The sequence below is a fragment of the Ylistrum balloti genome, unplaced genomic scaffold, assembly GCF_031769215.1.
Source record: "Ylistrum balloti isolate Yb309-2 unplaced genomic scaffold, AGI_CSIRO_Ybal_v1 Utg369662, whole genome shotgun sequence".
Lineage (NCBI taxonomy): Eukaryota > Metazoa > Mollusca > Bivalvia > Pectinida > Pectinidae > Ylistrum > Ylistrum balloti.
Genome location: NW_026781912.1, coordinates 1,456,772 through 1,471,302, shown reverse-complemented (window position 1 = coordinate 1,471,302; position 14,531 = coordinate 1,456,772).

Genomic DNA, 14,531 nt, shown 5'->3' with positions numbered 1-14,531 from the left:
AGCCAACATTATGGCGTTCTTCTAACAGGTCTGCGTAATAAGCTTTATAGAACATAATTCTGACATCACCTGCGTGAAACCAGGAAGTGCATTTTCTGCTTCTGCATTGATCGATGTATCAACAAAAATGGGGAAAACTTTTTATGCCAGCGTGTAACAGCACTGTATTTAATGGCATTTTTATAGATTGAGTTGTGTTTCGTATGTTTGCATTTGTTAATCAATTAATGCAGTTAAATGCAAATATTAGATGTGATATAAATGTTTGTGTCAGGAACCTGTGTCTTTGTACGTAAATGATCTGAACAGGTGATATGGTCATACCATCAAGTCGTCATCCTTCACTCATGATTCTAACCAAGTTTGAAATGTTTCCAGAAGAAATTAAACAAATTATGCTCAAAAAATCCATTTTTCCTATATAAACTATAATAACATTTCCCCTCCTCCCATGGTAAAAAGTGACACCCTTGGGCATGAAATTCATAATTTTGGCAAAGCACCTGAAGACACTTCCATTCTTGAAGATCCTTTTATTCTACAATACCTGGGTATTGAGAAAAGCTTTTTGAAATTTGAGTCAGGGGCGGGGACCATGTGATTCACCATTTTGGTTCATCTTAGACCAAGGAATATTTCTTCAAAATTTCGATGAAATCGGTTCCATGGTTTTTGAGAAGTAAAAAATGTCGACACACGACGCCGGACAAAAATGATCGCAGTTGGTCACCATGAGACTTTAGTCTGAGATGACCTAAAATTCCTTGTCATTGACGATTCATTCCTACTTGTCGGATTGTTCACCAATACATACATTATGTTTGTATTCACTGAGGCTCATTTTTAGATTGAAAAAGAAACAAAACGTTGTAACTGTAATCTGGAGGTCGCTTAACAGTATGATGTACTGATTTTTCTGTTGTGTGTCGTTCCTTTGATATCGGTAAAGGAGCGTATCAACCTGTTTGCTCTTTTCTTCCTCCTGAAACTTGCTCTAGACCAATCACACTACTTCACCTGTATATTCAATTTTGCCAGGAATGCAGAGAACGAAAGTGAGCGTAATACCTAGAGCATCGAGGATGACTTTTCGAATACAAAACCATTTTAATGTACATCGTATTTGCATGTATTCTGAAAATCTATATAAGTATATTTTTGCAATGTAATCTTGTATGTTTACGATGCTCCGGCTGTTTATTCTAACTACTGTAAGCATGATACATATATTTTCGTTTTCTGTGACAATTCACAATTGTATATAGCTTTATTCCTGTTCTTGTGTTCTAAGTACAGTCATGTATTCTATATCCAAATACATATAAGTATTGTTAATTTTAGAATACATGTATATTATCATGTAACGAACTTGTTTACAGGTTTTACACATCATCAGAAAATAAAATTTATTATTATCATTATAACAAATCTTGTCAGCTTATATGCGCAATATGTGATGTAACAATCTTTGCCAAGTGTGGGGTATACCTGTCGCCCGCTCGGTGATCGCTCTATGTCTATACTGATTAGTGGACGATAATTAATGTATGTTCTTAAAGAATGATAAATATTTCGTAACATGAAAACATTACGTGGATGTGGATGTTGATAATGCTGTAATCACGTGTAGTCGGTATCCTAGGTCACACAAGATTTATGTTACATAATGACAACAAATAAAGGTGGATAACATCGTGAAATGTTATGTGACGATATAAAGGACATTCAGAAAAAAATCTTTTAATGAGACTTCGGTTTATCTATATAGGTCGTCATCAAGCGGCGAGAAAAGGGTGAAAAATGAGAACATCAAAATAGCCTACGAGCAATATAATGTACATTCTATAATACAAACCATGCACATTCTCACACACCATGTAGCAACGTTAACGCCATAAAAACTCTCGTGGTATATCTTAACGTTAGTAAAACTCTCGTGGTATATCTTAACGTTAATAAAACTCTCTTGGTATATCTTAACGTTAGTAAAACTGTCGTGGTATATCTTAACGTAAGTAAAACTCTCGTGATATATCTTAACGTTAGTAAAACTCTCTTGGTATATCTTAACGTTAGTAAAACTCTCGTGGTATATCTTAACGTTAATAAAACTCTCGTGGTATATGTTAACGTTAGTAAAACTGTCGTGGTATATCTTAACGTAAGTAAAACTGTCGTGATATATCTTAACGTTAGTAAAACTCTCTTGGTATATCTTAACGTTAGTAAAACTCTCGTGGTGTATCTTAACGTTAGTAAAGCTCTCGTGGTATATCTTAACGTTAATAAAACTCTCTTGGTATATCTTAACGTTAGTAAAACTCTCGTGGTATATCTTAACGTAAGTAAAACTCTCGTGATATATCTTAACGTTAGTAAAACTCTCGTGGTATATCTTAACGTTAGTAAAACTCTCGTGGTATATCTTAACGTTAATAAAACTCTCTTGGTATATCTTAACGTTGATAAAACTCTCGTGGTATATCTTAACGTTAGTAAAACTCTCGTGGTATATCTTAACATTAGTAAAGCTCTTGTGGTATATCATAACGTCAGTAAAACTGTCGTGGTATATCTCAACGTTATTAAAACTCTCGTGGTATATCGTAACGTTAATAAAACTGTCGTGGTATATCATATAACGTAAGGAAAACTCTCGTGGTATATCTTAACGTTAGTAAAACTGTCGTGGTATATCTTCATGTTAGTAAAACTCTCGTGGTATATCTTAACGTTAGTAAAACTCTCGTGGTATATCTTAACATTAGTAAAGCTCTTGTGGTATATCTTAACGTTAATAAAAATTTCGTGGTAAATCTTTACATTAATAAAACTCTCGTGGTATATCATAACGTTAGTAAAACTATCGTGGTATATCTTAACGTAAGTAAAACTCTCGTGATATATCTTAACGTTAGTAAAACTCTCTTGGTATATCTTAACGTTAGTAAAACTCTCGTGGTATATCTTAACGTTAATAAAACTCTCTTGGTATATGTTAACGTTAGTAAAACTGTCGTGGTATATCTTAACGTAAGTAAAACTCTCGTGATATATCTTAACGTTAGTAAAACTCTCTTGGTATATCTTAACGTAAGTAAAACTCTCGTGATATATCTTAACGTTAGTAAAACTCTCGTGGTGTATCTTAACGTTAGTAAAGCTCTCGTGGTATATCTTAACGTTAATAAAACTCTCTTGGTATATCTTAACGTTAGTAAAACTCTCGTGGTATATCTTAACGTAAGTAAAACTCTCGTGATATATCTTAACGTTAGTAAAACTCTCGTGGTATATCTTAACGTTAGTAAAACTCTCGTGGTATATCTTAACGTTAATAAAACTCTCTTGGTATATCTTAACGTTGATAAAACTCTCGTGGTATATGTTAACGTTAGTAAAACTCTCGTGGTATATCTTAACATTAGTAAAGCTCTTGTGGTATATCATAACGTCAGTAAAACTGTCGTGGTATATCTCAACGTTAGTAAAACTCTCGTGGTATATCGTAACGTTAATAAAACTGTCGTGGTATATCATATAACGTAAGGAAAACTCTCGTGGTATATCTTAACGTTAGTAAAACTGTCGTGGTATATCTTCATGTTAGTAAAACTCTCGTGGTATATCTTAACGTTAGTAAAACTCTCGTGGTATATCTTAACATTAGTAAAGCTCTTGTGGTATATCTTAACGTTAATAAAACTTTCGTGGTAAATCTTTACATTAATAAAACTCTCGTGGTATATCATAACGTTAGTAAAACTATCGTGGTATATCTTAACGTTAGTAAAACTCTCGTGGTATATCTTAACGTTAATAAAACTCTCTTGGTAAATCTTTACATTAGTGAAACTCTCGTGGTATATCTTAACGTTAATAAAACTCTCGTGATATATCTTAACGTAAGTAAAGCTCTCGTGGTATTACTCAACGTTAGTAAAACTCTCGTGGTATATCTTAACGTTAGTAAAACTCTCGTGGTATATCTTAACGTTAGTAAAAGTCTCGTGGTATATCTTAATGTCAGTAAAACTCTCGTGGTATATCTTAACGTTAGGAAAACTCTCGTGATATATCTTAACGTCAGTTAAACTCTCGTGGTATATCTTAACGTTAATAAAACTGTCGTGGTATATCTCAACGTTAGTAAAACTCTCGTGGTATATCTTAACACCATCAAAACACTAGTTGTATATCTCGTCTGAAGTAAAGAGTTATTTTGAGTGTACACCTATCTGTGACGAAGATATGATAAAACGGACGATAATGATGTTTTTTTGTTACTTAGGATCGTATTACGTCATAGATGATGGGAGGCAAAATGTCAAAATGGCCGGAAAACAATAGAGCTCATAATCCTATGAATGCAATTTGTAAATTTAAGGGACTTGCAGCGAAAATACAGGAAATGATATACATTTACCCTTGCTATTTCGTCTATATAAAACGGGAATATGTACTATATCATATTTTAGGTTTAAAACATTGTTACAGCTAGCACTCCGTGACTATAAGTGATCGTACACTCATGTCCATGTAATATAGAACTTAACGGGGTAAATAAATTCCAAATAACATCGGCACGAGTGTAAGATTCTATTTATTATATAACCCGTATTTCTGAAAAATAAACGAAACTCTCAATCAAATTAATTTCCCAGGAAGACAGACTTATTTTGACGTGGAAGATGTTTGTTACTTTCAAGACAATCATATGGCATCATGCATATTGACCTATTCATGACGTCACAATAGTGTTATGACACATGTGTCTGACGATATTTATGACATAGCCGATGACACATCGGGTCATGATTTAACAGTATATTTATATAGGATCTTACATGAGTTTCCATCACATAACGAAACGGCGATGTAAAATGAAGAAGTATTTGCGACAATTCCATTGAGAGTGGAATTTCATTTCAGACCGTTATGTATTACAGTATCCATGATTTTGACAAATTTGACAGGAAAAGTTTACCTCCATATACAACTTGTAATTTCGGCTCCATATAACTATAGTCTCATTTCTGACGTCACAATGTCATCTGCGGATGTAAGCGTGACGACATAGTATGTGATATTAATCGGGATTATTCGCTGAATAAAATAAATATAATGATGTCGTTACTTCTTAAGATAAATAAGATGACGTTGTTTCCTGTTAAGATAAATATGATGATGTTACTTCTTAAGATAAATATAATGATGTCGTTACTGCTTAAGATAAATATGATGATGTCGTTACTTCTTAAGATAAATATGATGATGTCGTTACTTCTTAAGATAAATATGGCAACGTCGTTTCCTATTAAGATAAATATGACGACGTCGTTTCCTGTTAAGATAAATATGATGATGTCGTTACTTCTTAAGATAAATATAATGATGTCGTTACTTCTTAAGATAAATATGATGATGTCGTTACTTCTTAAGATAAATATGATGATGTCGTTACTTCTTAAGATAAATATGGCAACGTCGTTTCCTATTAAGATAAATATGACGACGTCGTTTCCTATTAAGATAAATATGACGACGTCGTTTCCTGTTAAGATAAATATGATGATGTAGTTACTTCTTAAGATAAATATGGCAACGTCGTTTCCTATTAAGATAAATATGACGACGTCGTTTCCTATTAAGATAAATATGACGACGTCGTTTCCTGTTAAGATAAATATGATGATGTAGTTACTTCTTAAGATAAATATGGCAACGTCGTTTCCTATTAAGATAAATATGACGACGTCGTTTCCTGTTAAGATAGATATGATGACGTCGTTTCCTGTTAAGATAAATATGAATATGTCGTTACTTCTTAAGGTAAATATGGCAACGTCGTTTCCTGTTATGATGAATATGATGACGTTGTTTCCTGGTATGATAAATATGATGACGTTGTTTGCTGGTATGATAAATATGATGACGTTGTTTGCTGGTATGATAAATATGATGACGTTGTTTCCTGGTATGATAAATGTGATGACGTTGTTTCCTGTTAAGATAAATATAACGACGTCGTTTCTTGTGAAGATAAACATGAAGACATCCTTTCCAGTTAAGAATAATATGACGAATAGTTTGTTGATGTGATAAATATGATATCGTCGTTTCTTGTTAAAATAAATATGATATAAAGATAAATATGACGACGTTACTTTTATTACGTTGTGGTATGGTTGATTCCTGACAGAGTTAAGTATCATTTTTACAAAAGAACTAATTCTTCGAAATCGAATATTGTATTAAGAAATGTTGTCTCGAGTGACCTTACACCTGCAAGTATCCTACCAGGACATCATATAACCTGATTTAAGATATTACTGCATATCTGGTCTCTCTCGAAAACCTCTTACTGTCCGGAGTCGACGTAATGGCGTTGGTGTTAATCTATATTATATAGTTGTATACCTATATAATCTTATTATGATAAGTGCCGTTGAAACTAGTAAGTCCTGTTTACGTTTGTAGTGATCGGTGTCTGAACAGTGGTGGGAAATCGCATGTAGTTCCGAAGCTTCTTCGAATTCAAGTCCATTGCCAGATAAATTAATGTCTGACCGTAAAATATGGTAAGAAATTCATTGACACTGAAAATTTGTTCCCAGTACCGATATGATATTACACACAACACTTTTAAAGTCATAGACAATTACTGTGTAGTGTAAAGGAAAACACGATCTGTGAACCATCATATATCATTTCTAAAATAATATTAAGGTTATTATATCAACAAAATCTCGTATTTTGTATATAAGCAAAATATGGATATGAAGTTATATCCAAAAACCTTATTGTCATTACACCCAAAGGGTATAGACAGATTACATGTTTACATGGCAGCAATACATGTTGCCTTCAGTAATTATGTCAAGTAAGCAGGTATGAAAGATATCAATATTACATCATTAATCTTATATATGTTTGACAACTTAGACATGTTCAGTCTGGCTACTTTGATCCTTCATAATTTTATGGATCACTCATCCTTGTTAGAAATTGTATATAAACCGTTTCTGTATCTTAACACTGAGTCGGTCTCCAGATACAGACAGAGATAGCACCCTCTAGTACATATCTCGACACATACACCAATAAACAAGAACACTACACTTGTGGAATTCATCTTCCTTATCATATTTCAACAACATTGGTACTGTGGACATTCTTTTAATATTTCAACATCTGCCTAAGCTAGCTATTCAGCCGTTAAATAAAGAAGTACAAATATGACAAACAGTTTCTGTTATAATTTCCCTATTGGGTCCTGCCGTTGTGGTCAAACAGAGGATCAAATTTGGACAATATCCTTGGATTGACCAAGGAGCAGAAGACGCTTACTATTTTGGAACACCTGGTATTTCCCCAATTGCGCCCATCAGTCCCTCCCAAGGAGACCAGGATGCACCGTTTATGCAGAACCTAGTCCCCTTCATCCAAGAATACTGTAGACGAAATTTCGGAAATATCCATTGAAACATATAGGAGTAATAAGATTTTAAAGCACCTGCAAAATTTCCCCTTTTGGACCCGCCCCTAAAGCCCCTTTGAACTGAGAACCAATCCTAACGCAAACTTTGTTTCCATTCGCCCAAGAATACTTATGAACAAATTTGGGCAGAATCCTATCATTCCTACAGGATTATTTGCTCTAGTTCCCCTACACGGCCCGCCCTTCCGGCCCCAGAGTGCCGAGACCCACCGTTTACACAAATTTGATGTCCCTTCAACCCACAAAGCTGCAGACCAAATTTGGGCAAAATCCAATCATTCGTACAGGAGGAGTAGGATTTTAAGAATTTGCTCTATTACCCCATTGGGTTCCGCCCTTTCTCTCCCCTCCTAATCCTAACCCTCCCCTCCCGCGCCAGGAGGCTGAGACCTACCGTTTTTGATTTTCCTTCACCAACAATGCTACAGGCGGAATTTTGACAAAATTAAATACTTTCTATACGAGTAGTAGGGTTTTCAAATGTTCCCTTTAAGGTCACGGCCTTCAGGCTCCTTAGGGGCCGAACCACACTATTTATTATTTATACAAAATTTGCTCTGCTTTGCCTAAGGAAGCCTCTGACTAAATTAGATCAAAAAGCGATACGTACGAAATAGTTGACGCACGGACGAACAGACGACGGACACCGCGGTATGCTATAAGCTCCCCTGGGCTTTTCCCTATGAGCCAGGTCAACTTATGAAAAAGTGCATTCACGGTTGTAACCATTCAAGCAGATATCATAAGTAGTAGGTTATATACTGTGTTATAGGTATTTTATCTAGTTTCTTTCATGCTGAAAGGAATATTTTTGGATTTTAAATTGCATAAAAATGATCTTGTATCTGTTATCTTTTAATGAAAGTTCTTGAATTATTTGAGAAGAGAACATTGATAAATCTGTCATAATGTTTGATTGGGGGCCAAGGTCACACTATGTTATATAATTAACGGATAATATCGTTCAAAAGGGGTGATATCATGGTAGATTACAGAAATAATTAAAGGAATCTTTATCCCCTTTAATTGCTAGTCAATAAAAACTAAAGTACATGTAGAGTATATAGGTCACCATACATGATGACGACTTCAATGGCCATAAAAAAAAACACGTGTTGTGACAGTGTTTGTTGCATAACACGAGGCCGATTTATTTTTAAACACATTTAATCTAAATTTCATGCCATTGGATAAATCTAATTTACGGCCTCAATTCAGTAAAAGGGTTTTTTATTATTACTTGTGAAGTGATAAGGTCGCTTTTACGACACGATACGCTTCAATACCATTAGCCGAATCCTAACATGACCTGGATTCAAGCAAAAGTCAATTTATAGGCTGTGTCTTAAACGTGCATGGACTTATTATGCATGTTTATGCATTTCCAAAAATGATAGTAAAAGTTTTGACAGCATGATCACAAAAAAAAAAAAAAAAACGTTTTCATTGTTTGTAAAATTTGTCAGGCAACGTGATATGTTGGTATTTATTAAGTGTATATGTTTAAACGATGAAAAAGGAAGACATCATATTTTCAGTCCCAACTCACTCCAAGAATTATTCACTTCCATTGTCCCTAAAAGTTCATGGGATTTACTCTATTTCATTTTGATTCTAGACATCGTACTTGTTGGGAGGTTTAAAATAAAAATTCCAGTGAGGCTAACAAATTCACAGCAGTATGAAAAAAACAAAACAAACAAAAAAAAAAAAGAAAAAAGAAAAGAAAACGAGGTTATCAAAATAAAAAAGCCAAGGGATACTAAAAGAAACAAACATAAAATCAAATGTCATTTCTATCACAAAATCAACGTGCAGTACATAACTTATGGTAGGAGTGTTCAAACCATTAATATTACCTAAGAAATATTTGTTCGTTTTATTTACAGGTGTGGAAAATGTGTCATTGTACAGGTATTTTAAATGAGGTGTTATGTTGCAATATCTCTAAACAATGCAGTCACATACCATTGATTAATAGAAAGAAAATGTTATTTCTTATATTTACGATTTACCATCACACGATCGTATAAAACAATTAAGGGCAATTGGATCAATTCAGTGTTCATGACTGAACAGAAGTTACACTATATATCATATCATTGGCCTTTTATGAAGGTGAGTCATTACAATTTGGCCTGTCCTTTTTTGTTAATGACTTCAGAGTTGATTCCTCTAACGTTGATTTAATAAGACATCTTAATGACAAGTTTAATTCGGCATTCGGTCTATATAACATCTTATCCTAATTTGTTTTAAAATCGTTATATACTTGTGTGTCTTGCAAAATTATTTGAAGGGGTTGTAGATTATTGTCAATATTCTTCTGTTGGACGTCATTAAAATAAAACGAAGTAATGGTTTAAATAAGTTAAAATTATTTTATAATGAAAAGGTGTGACGATAAGGTCGGCTTTGCAGCAGAATCTGTTGAAAATGTTTCAATCTACTGAAGTTGAATTAATCCTTTAACGATTTAGAGTAAAGGCTTCACATAAATGACGATGACTCAAAGACTAAATACTATCTATAAATAAACATTCAAAGTATTGCGAGATATTTATTTTGCAAGCATAAGATGTAAATCCCATTTTGCATCCGGGGTTCAGTAAACATGGAACGGGGCCTAGAATAAAAAAGAACTTATTGTGTTAAGGTATTTTTGAGTATTGAATAAACATGTATTTTGTTTCGTGAAACAGGATGACTTCCGTGACCTTAAAATAAGTCAATGACGAGAAGATATCAAGGGATTGGCGGTGATAATTGGTACCTAGTGCTGTAGTGGACACAGGAAACGAATTTTTTCACAGTTTTCCAGTTTTGGCTGATATAATAGAACAGTAGTTGTAATTCACAACATGACATCACTTCTCTCGCCATACTGTGACTGTCCTCTAGAGCGATATAGACTGGGTGATTTGTAATGTCACACGGGACATTCACAAAACAGGATACATTCCCAAAAGACAAGTTTTGCGTAAATTATATTAAAATCATTAGAATAAGGTACATTATTATGTATCTTTGACGTTTTGACTTAACATTCAAATCGAAACTACATCTTTATAAACAAAAAAACCTTTATCTCTAATACCATCTCTGATACACACAAATGCTTGTTATTGAGTAATATTCGTCAGCAGTGCTTGTTAGTGATAGCGGGTCTTTTTATAAGTTTTAATCAACAAGTCCATGTATCCAATTTAAGCCAATGAAGAAGACAATCTGCTTTCAGGAACGAAGTTAAAATTAGAATAGAACACAAAATGTCCATGTGAAATAGTCATGATCGCACAAGCTAAACACAAAAGGCCAATGACAAGAGCTGCCGTTCATTTCCTCTTAGAGTCAGATGTTGGTCTTAGTATTTTAGTGTCGATGATTGTTGACTATTTTACACGCACGACTTGGACACCGATGTAGTTCCCTTTATTATAACCTTTGTAGGACAATCCTTGTAAATACTGTCTCGAGTACTTGTTGCCACCCTTTCAAAAACGTCTTTCATTATTTTATACCAATGAAAGAAATAGTTCAAACCAAAATTTCACTACTTTGGTTCTGCATTCACTTATATTCAGACATATGCAATCCTTCATTAAGTTTTGCAACAAATTTCTATTCTAATTTAAATGATTATCGTACACATGTTATGCATGCTTCCTTGATTGTTGACAATATGTTTAAATCTTACCAAATCAGAGCTTCTGTTATGCAGCCCAATGCACACTATTAACATTATTATGAAATGCCAACGACATGTTGCATTTCTTTTAACTAAACGTACAAGAAAACAAAAACAAAACACATGCACACCTTTCAAATTGAAATCCAAATAGAAGATTGTCACACATATATTGACAAATGTCCGTTAATACGTCACTATAGTCATTAAACTAATAAAACTAATAATAGTGGATCGTTATTTTGTCAGCAGTTGATAAAAACTCTTCTTTGCAGGATGTACTTCAAATCATTGAGACTTTGAAACTTTAATGAATACACACTCTCCATCTTTGAATAAAATAACTTTTACTACTACTAAAATATACTAAAATATTTTGCAGTATCAGTGGTTTGCTTTAAATGTGGTTCTCTTATTGTCAGGGAGGAGAAAGGAAGTGAATTCGATTGTGATCAAAGCCTGGTTACTAAAACAATAGATTACATGTCAACAGTATCTCAACTCGAATTGAATTCGATAAAATTAGAATAAAACTAGTTGTTGCGGGTGGATTAGCGTATTTTACGTTATAGGGACTTGGGAATGAAGATGTATATTTCCATCTAGCTCACAGAAGTTATGTAACCATCCCATAACATATAAATGATTTCGTTTTCAGTTTCTTTGCCTCTGATTGGCCACAAATACGGGAAATTATTACTGCTACATCAGGAGGACTCAACGCCCTTCACGTGTCTTGTTATCAAATGAAGTTATCATTCTAACATCTTGTCATTGAATACGAGTCACTGATTCGTTAAATTAAAAATTGTATATTTTTTTACAAATTATATCTACAATTTTTGATTCACAATATATCGGAGACAGATCTTTGGTATTGTTTTATTGTTTGAAATTAATGTCTACATCAAATCAATATCAGAAAATCAGAAAACTGTAAAAGTTAAAATGTCAGAGAATCTTTTAATGTTGTTGAAAAGTAAATTAAAAAGTAAAATGTTTGGGTTCGTTTAATTAATTATTTATCACCACATGTAGCGACGAAACGTGAGACTTGAGACTTCTAAAACGGTCTAGGTTTTAATAGATCTGTAAATGGGATCAAGATATAAAAAGATAACATACAATACAGATCACGCAGCAAAACAACATACCAACATGTCAACATAATCAGTATCCAACTCGCATTCAATAAAAATGGATATAAGAAGCAACTGGATTAAAACATGTATTTTGTATTGAAACGTTTGAAAACAAAAATGTTTTGATAAAATCGTCAGGCATCAATTTGGTATCATTATAACATTATATACCAAGTATAAGTAACTAACTGCAAACAGGCGATCCAACCTCCTCGGTGATTTTCACCACCCGGGAGTTCATTTTCTCCACGAAGATTTGACGGCGTAGTCAATCAATCATTTTGATTAGGATGCTTGCTCTCCGCATGCCACAAGTAACCATTAAAGACAGTAAAAACATTTCATAATTACTGTGTTTGTACAATAAGACCAATTTTACAGCACGCCCTGTCTTTTTATCACCAGAACTTGGATGCCAGCTTTTAAATTTTGTGTGTGGACAGTTTGAGTCTGTGCCTGCCACAATCTTGACTCTTCATTCTCTTTATTTGTTAATCCTAAACAAAATAATTGGTTCTAATGCTCCAATATACCTGTTATCTAATGTATTCTATAATTTACTGTGTGATTGATGTGTCTGTACATACGCTCTGCCTGTTGCACAATCCCATTTCCAGTTAATATTCTGGAATCAAAAATGAAACCAGTAGTGGAAACTGAATGACTTGCTTTAAGAAATTTCAAAACCTATTATGACCTTTTATCCTCCCCTCTTCCCCCACCAAACCTATTATGACCTTTCATCCTCCCCCATTCCCTCCAAACCTATTATGAGCTTTTATCCTCCCCCTTTCCCACAAACTTATTATGACCTTTTATCCTCCCCCCTCCCCCCCCCCCCCCAAGTTTTTGGTCGTAAGTTTTCATTTTCCATCATAATTGCTTATAACATAATCATTCACAAGTACATTATCGTTTTTCTTTACGGTGTTCTATCTTAGGTGTATATGAAAGTCTAAGACATGCAAGTTGTTGCTCTCAATACGGACTAGGTGTTCAATCAGGCCAAATCTATTAAACCTTGCCTGGTGCCAACAACGTTATTTAGGATTTGAAAGAGTCTGTTTTGTACTTTGGTATTTAAACGTATTGTATGCTGCTAAAGATGAACCAGGAAGTACTTATAGCATTAAAAGACGTGGTGATGAGTTGTTTACATAATTTGTGCTGCTTCCTTAAAGAGATTTCAATTTATTTGTATGCTACCCGATACTGTTTACAGGAAGAATTTGAAAATGAAATAAACATGTAAATGGAAATTTCATTATGAAACTAGCACGAATGATAACCACTCGTATTTAGTTGTATGAAGAGTCTATCAATTATATCCTAGAATACTGATCTGATTTCGAGTATTGTATCAGAAAGTCGCAGATGTTTTATAAATCAATGATATGACACAATATGATAAGATTCATTAAAATATTTTGCAACCAAAATTTTCACCCCGATTTAACACATTAATGAAGTAAAACTACGGATATTTCTTTCTATGACTGATATGTGCATATGATGCCATCTGATACTGCTTGTTACATGTGATATATTTACGTAAGTACCAACAATTGTTTCTATATGTTAACTAAGTAATAACAGCTGTTCTTATTTCACATCGAGTGAGAAACTTATGTGTAACGTTTTGATGACTAAACTGTCATCTTGGTCATGATTTAAACAAAACGCAGCCATATCGATGTTATCGATGTTTTACCACCTTATCACATAGTGCATGTATAGATGATTAACAAACCGACCTGTTTTTCTTATGAGCTGACGTAATTTTCCCAGGAAATGATGTCATGCGACAACACAAATCTTCTATCATGATTTTAAACAATGAAAAGATTCGCTATTTTTGAAAGATAATTGATAGAGATTAAATGAAAAAGAATTTGAAACTTTATCAAACGAAAAAAAAAATCAAGATTACGTCGGTTATTTCTATAAATTAACTGAATATAAAGGGCATTCAATTTTGTGTACAAGCTGCGTTCTATTTATAGACTTGTGTACTGCTTACATGTGCCCAAAGCATGAAATGAAAGCTGAAGGAATATATTTGGGACAAAATCGGAAAAACACACAATTCAAACACTCGATAGAATTTTTGTTTTTGCAATTTTCTTCAAAAAGTGTTCCAATTTGCGAAGCGACGTCATTCTTATATACTTCATTCCACATACATGTAGTTTGTTGTTAT